The sequence below is a fragment of the Mugil cephalus genome, chromosome 9 (assembly GCF_022458985.1).
Source record: "Mugil cephalus isolate CIBA_MC_2020 chromosome 9, CIBA_Mcephalus_1.1, whole genome shotgun sequence".
NCBI classification, from domain to species: domain Eukaryota; kingdom Metazoa; phylum Chordata; class Actinopteri; order Mugiliformes; family Mugilidae; genus Mugil; species Mugil cephalus.
In genome coordinates, this window is record NC_061778.1 from 1,160,878 (window position 1) to 1,167,880 (window position 7,003).

Genomic DNA, 7,003 nt, shown 5'->3' on the forward strand with positions numbered 1-7,003 from the left:
TTCAATGTTGCTGAAAAACACAATTTACTAAATTAAATAAGATATAAGAACAGTGGAGTGGACTTGTGCCAGTTTATTAGGTACACTAGTGACAAAATCAAAATCATTTGACTCTAACAGTTATGACATGTCTCTGCACTAGTTTGTTTTATGTTAAAATACTAAAAGGAAATAAATAAGGCCAGTTTATTAGGAACACAAACTCCATCCTCCACAGTGACCATCCAGTTAAAGTAGATTAGAATGACTTCACTATCGTACCTAATGAAGTGGACAATGAGCATGAATCAGCTTAAAGTGTAAGAAGCCTGGATGAACCTGAACAACAAAGGAAGCTGTTTGTTCATGTAGTAGGTGTACCTAATGAAGTGGCAAGCTTTGGGCCTCTGACCCCTCGTTTAAATATCTTTAAACCAGGACTTATATTTAAACCAGGTCATTATATTCTTCTAGTAGTTATAATAATAATAGTAAAAGCACTGGATGTGGCTCAGATGAGGAAACTGTCTGATCTGATTGACCTCGTTAACATCCTGAGATTAAAGAGACGACGTTAAAGAGGAGGTGGTGGATTGAATGATTTTATTTTAATGTCATATTTATATATATTTACATAAATATAAAATCCGTTTAGTGCAGATCTGAGATGTGCGCAGATTATTAGATTTATTGGATTTATTTTATCTTCCCGCTCCGTCTGAAGGATTTTACGTCAGACTCTCGGCATGAATCAGCAGAAAGACCGAGTCCAGACACCCAGCCCCCCCCACCCCCACCTCCACCCCCCCTCTGTCTGGCTGCCTGGTAGCTGATTAGTAAGCAGGACGGGAGTTCAGTCTCAGGCCTCTCTGGGCAGGTTTCAATCCTCTGGCTTTGTTTTTTTGGCAGCTGTTCATCCAGTCGGTGTGGGCCGCGCTTCAATACTCGGTCCTGTCCGGTGTCTCCTGGCTCAGTGTCAATACTCTGTGTTTAAACGCTTCCCTGCCCTGACTTCCTCTAAGTTCCTGGTGTTAGTTAATTAAAACGTGTTTCCATTAATGTTTGTTTGCATGTAAATCAGCAGCAGCGCCACCATGTGGTCAGTAGAATATTGTATGAGCTGCTGTCTCTGATGGATCTCTACCTACCACTGGACCAGAACCAGGAACACATGGAGACATGATCCAGATTTTAGGAACCAGATGGACTCTCACATGTTAACGGTCTAATTTATTTGTGACGTTAGTTATTTTAGCGAACGAAGGAAAGATTCTGTTCTCGGATGAGATTCTTGCTCCAAAACTAATGTCAGAAGTGGGATTCGAACCCACGCCTCCAGGGGAGACTGCGACCTGAACGCAGCGCCTTAGACCGCTCGGCCATCCTGACACATCTGAGGGGGAAGGGGGGGGCTCAGTTCATTCACATTTACATTCAGTTTGTCGTCCACCCGGGATGTGATCGTGGGTTTATCCTGTTGGATTTTATTCTTGAAACCTCTTCCCCTCTGGTGCGGATCCAGCTTCTATTGGCAGCATTAAATTCAGCTTCCTTTCATATATTTGTATTCTATAAATTCTATAAATCTTATAAATGACGTTATTACAAACCCTATTTATTTATCTTGTGAGTTTGTAATGATGTCGTTTGAATGGAGTAAATTCGTATATTATTGACCAGCAGGAGGCGCTGCAGGCATTTCCACCGCTGGTAGAAACCATTATGTAACGTTTCTTTCCTCGCAGCCTTCTCCCTGTTTCACCATCTTTATTGTTGTTGGACTCTTTCCACCTGTGTTCACCTTTTAAATATCAGCCCCCAACACAAGTCCAGGATGAGAGGAACTCAGGCCTTTTCTGAATAATCTGATTTCTCTTCAGGAACGTTTGATTTTTATTTTTTTATTTTAATTTCTCTTCCTCTTTTTTTCTGATGAATGGAGGATAAACTAATCATCATCAGATTTCTCAGAGGTTTCAGGAAGCGTTTCTCTTCCCTGCTGTTCTTTCTTTGAAGGTTCATCTCTAACACACAGACACGTTTCTGTGAACACGGATGAAGCTTTGAAATGACAAATTACATTAAAATAAAAAACGCTGGGAACGTGGAGAACTACGGAAGCCCTAAGCGGTCATACATTCACACACATTATTTCCTTGGTTTTTACGTTAATTAACGAGTTCATGTCAATTATCTATTTAAACATTAGAGCACAAAACAAACCTTATAGTAGAGCTATTACATTAGGTTATTATTTTACTATGTTATAGTTTCATATCAATAACTCGTTATCTTGAGAAAACAGAGGAAATTAACTCATTGTCGCGAGAAAATGGGGAAAAAACACGTTTTTAATCATGTGACTAATTCATCTGAAGTCCAGTTTCCTCAAAGTAATCGACTGTTTATATAATGGACAAACCCACAGTGACGTCACCCATAGTGATTCTGAACCTCAAAAATAAAGCCCGAAGTGGGCGGAGCCCGCGGTAGCCACGTTGGATGAGCTTTACTCCGCCCACACTCGAATACACCAAATATGGACATGGGGTCATACTGGGGCGGAGCTAAACGCAGCCTGGCTGTTGAGTCCCGCCCACCCAACTCTCCGCCACCTGTCACTCAAAGTGGGAACGCCCTGAATTATGCAGAATTTCAAACCTTAATAAACCAAAAAGCGGAAATGATTCACCCTCCGCACATCTGTCGTGAATAGTGAAATAAACTGTTGAGACCAAACATGTTTAATGATGCTGTAAAGTTGGGCTTTTTAACATGGGGCTCTATGGCGGATTTGCTCTAGTGGCCACTCCATGAACTGCAGCTTTTTGCACATGAGCTTCATCGTTCAGACGCGGAGTTTGCGGTTGCCACTTGGTAAAGACGAGGCTTCACTAGAGCTACAGCTCATTCACAAAACACCTTTCAACGGAAACACATACAAAGAGCAACTGGAGTTTATAGAAACTTCAGAACAATCACTTTTATTTTATGTGAACTGTAAAGGAAACTCAGCTAATGGGAGTAGGAGACCTCCCTGTGTTTGTTCTCATCTCTTGTTGTGTGTTAGATTTTTAGATTTTACCTTGGATTGGACGGTGCATTGTGTACTTTTGGTTCTCCCCCATCATCGCTGCCATATCTGGGGTCTGGAGTCGTCGTCTTGTTTCTTCCAGGTTCCCACATCAAGTTCCCTCATCATCAAATCAAATGAGGCTCGTCCGTCGGTGTCTGGCCTCAGAGTTAGAGACGGGGTGAGGAGCTGGGACTAGAGCCCAGTTCAGGTGGTTCTTCTCTTTAGAGGCAGGACTAGAACACTCTCTTAGGGCCTGGGAACGTCTCAGGATCCACCAGGAAGAACTGGAATGTGTTGAATTCACCACGTAGCCCGATGCTATGAATGGATGGAGAGAGTAGATGATGGAGAGAATAGATGATGGAGAGAATAGATGATGGATCGGCTTCTGGAGGAGAGAGGAAGATCGGAACTGGAAGGGAAAGGTGGATTTTACAGAAGGTTGAACCACTTTTTCTGAATTAAATATCAGGTATGTTCTAAAATAGACGCTGTTTGTGAAATCTCAGCAAAAAGCAAAACTTCCAGATCTTTTAAAAACTATTTCCAGACCTTAGAGAAGGTTTTACCTCTGACATGAAAGCAGAAGAAGTTAAACTCTGCTAGATGTTAAATCCACTGTCTTGGTTGTGGATATTTGAAGATGTTTTCTTCTAAAGTGATGATGCATTAAGGTTGATCTCTGCTCCGTGAAGACTGACCCACTGGAAACCGAAGCTCCAGTGTCTGCAGACGATGCTCGATCACGACAGAGAAACATGAGAAAACTCTGACTGGGAACAAGGTTTGACCCTTTTTGTCACTTCTCTCTTCTCTGTGTGTTGGATAAACAGGTTCAACGTTCCCACGCGCTGTCATTAAAAAGGTCAGAGCCCGTGTAGGAGGAAAGGTCAGGACCTGCAGACACACAATCAAAAGGACTTTCCACTCATCCCACGACGTCTCTGTGCATGTTTGGGCTTTTCAGATTCTTATAAACCAGAAACTTTGTTAGATTTTTATTTTTAAATCCAACAGCTAAAAACAGAAAGTTAGTCTTAATCTGAATGTTGTTTCTCCTGAGGTGATTTCTGGTCCCTGAATGAAGCAGGAACAAGTCTCCATGGTGACCCCAGGTCCAGGTCTCTGGTCCAGGTCTAAATAAACCCGGTTCTTCTCCTGATTCCAGACGAACTCTCAGAGAGAAACTCACAAGTCTAGAAGATTAGACGTCACTGACTGATGGAAACAACTTCTTCTTAAAATGAAAATTAGTGAGAGATCGATACTGAAACATCGATACTTCCGATACGAAGCATTTATGATGATGAGGAGAGAAGAGGGTCAGAATTAAGATGCAAGCTTTCATTTTATAGTAGTTCTTAATAACTGAACAATAATTAATTTTAATGGTTTCATTACTTTACTTATTTCTTTTTTTTAGTGTTTGAAACAGCATGTTGTATGATTGTGTCTCTGTTTGGTTTTTCTGTTGTCGTATTAACTCGGCTATACAGTAAATGAGGCCACTACCTCAATATACTTCAGAGTTTAAAATAAATAAATATGAACTCTTCTTTAGTTTAACATATAAAAGTGCACAGACCAGCGTTACCAGATGTACGATAATTATCATATTTGTAGATCAATAATCCCATAATCCCATAATCTAATCTAAAATAATCTGCGCTATCAGATCTACTTTATGGTCTGTGCTAATGTTTTACGTGGCCCCTGAGCAACGTCCAGTCAGATGTGAACTTTCTGCAAAATACGATCATTTTAAGGTTCTAGTGCGATAACAACTGACAGACACAGTGTTTGTGTTCTGCAAGAGCTTTTAGAGACGTGAGTCATAATAAACAGACTTTAGACTTTGACTTTCTCTTTATTTCTGTGCACTTGGCTCATGAGGAGAAGGAACTCGTCTCCTCCGACCTCCTCACCTTTCCACCTCGTGGCCCCGACAGCCTTTTGTTCTCCAAACTGACCAATGACACGTCCACTCTCGGCCTCTCAGCCAATCACAGCCTCTGTTGTGATGCAAACCAGCCAATCAGAGAGCTGCAGGCACGCTCCCGACGAACCAATCAGCTCCGGCTCCACCCACACGCCCCCACACAATGAGCAGCTCCTATAGAAGAGAACATTAAACAAAGGGAGGAGTGGATGAGCTCCATTCTCAGATTTGACAACTTAAATAAGAGACTTGCTTCTTGAGTTTCTTTTCTCTGAGGGGGGATCCTGTAACAGACTCAAAGAAAAGCTGTGACACTGAGCGTTCGCCTTCCCAGCGTCCTGATGCTTTCACCCCCAAACATGTCTGAGATTTGTATTTATGATCACAAGGGAAAAGAGTCGTGAACAACAAATAGAAAACTAAACTAATTATAGAGACAGACTCTGTGTTTACGGAAACATAATAGGTTCTTTGTAATGTACGATCTCAGACAGACTTTGTAATTATTGTTATAAATGAGCCTGTGCAAATATGGCTTCTTATATAAAGCATAATAATGCAGGTGAAACCGTGCTCACTCAATGGAACTGGTTTTATTATCTAAAAAAATCCAGAATATGAGACAAAATGTAGTCAAATATTGTCCATGTCCTATAAATACCTCTTCCTATTTATGCTACATGCTCTTCTGTTTAGGGGCTAAACTGCATGTAGCTGCTAAAATAAAATAAAGTTGAGTCTGATTCTAATCTCAGAGGCAGTTCTGTTAGCGGGGAGCTGAACCGTTTCCAGGTTTATTCCAGCTTCTGTCAGTTAAACCAAACCCAGGGAGAAGAACATATGGAAGATGTGACACAGTTATTCTTAGGCCCCGCCCACTGAGGTTCCTCTCGGCCAATAGTTTAACCTCTGCCTCCGGAGCCGAGCGTGATGCTAACGCCTCGGTTGTCTCAGCTCGGTGAACCGTGCAGGACGTCTTCATGCAGCCGCCATCACAGCTCCGTCAGATAATCCCCCCCCCCCATCCCAGCAGACACGTGCCATGCTCGGCTGTTCGGCCTCTCGAACCCCAGCGACGTTCATCAGCCCATGAAAACACCACATGCACCATCTCAGAAGGCTTCCAGGATCCATGCTCTGACTTAACGCCCTGGTTACAGGGACCCAGCTGATTTTAATCAGCTTCAGTAGCATGAAGGCGATATTAGCCCCCCACAGCCGAATGAACTATGGTCTGTTGTAGATACAAAGAAGAGAGAAATGAAGAGATTTCAGATATTTTAGCTGATTCAGTTGTGGTGTGCGTCTCCACAGAAGTTCAAATAACAGGTTTGTTGGGAAGAAATTCACAGAGGAGCTTATTCATAGGAGGAACCTTCCTCTTGACACCGACAGAATCTGTGAAGATACAGGTTCATCTTCTGGACGCTCGTCTTTGGGCAAAGATGTGGAGGTGAACGCTGCACTGGATCAGCAGCAAAGATCGCTCCATAACAGAGCACTCTGATTGGTTGAGCAGCTTATAGAACCAGGCAATGAGAGGAGAAACAGAAAAGATAAAAGTAAAGATGCCAACAGAATCCCATATGGTCTAGTGGTCAGGATTCCTGGTTTTCACCCAGGCGGCCCGGGTTCAACTCCCGGTATGGGAACTTATCTTTCATTGGTCTGGAGTCCTGCAAAGATCTGCCAAAAAATAATTAAAGCCTTGTTTGTGTTGTGTTATTTGTGGACAGCAGAGGGAAACTCTCATTGTATGTGATGATAAACACTTTGAATTCTGGAGAACAACAAAACAACAAGTGAAGTAGAGGCAGAGATTGAAGCAGCTGGTAAAAACATAGATTCTTTAAAGTTGCAGAGGAAAGACGTATTATGTCATTCAGACATTTTATTAGATGTGGAATCAAAAATAGAGAATTTTCAGATTCATAGCTCAAGCTATTTGTCTAAATGTCCTTAATGATCATCCAGTAGCTGATGTTGAGTTTGGTGTAAAAGCTGAATTT

At 42.1% G+C, this 7,003-nt stretch overlaps 2 non-coding genes across 2 annotated transcripts; one reads left to right on the forward strand and one right to left on the reverse strand.

Moving 5' to 3' along the window:
• Positions 1-1,285: 1,285 nt before the first annotated feature.
• Positions 1,286-1,368, reverse strand: trnal-cag. The gene has a single exon. It is a non-coding gene; the product is annotated as a tRNA-Leu (tRNA).
• Positions 1,369-6,574: 5,206 nt separating this feature from the next.
• Positions 6,575-6,646, forward strand: trnae-uuc. Its single transcript has one exon. It is a non-coding gene; the product is annotated as a tRNA-Glu (tRNA).
• The last annotated feature ends 357 nt before the right edge of the window (positions 6,647-7,003 follow it).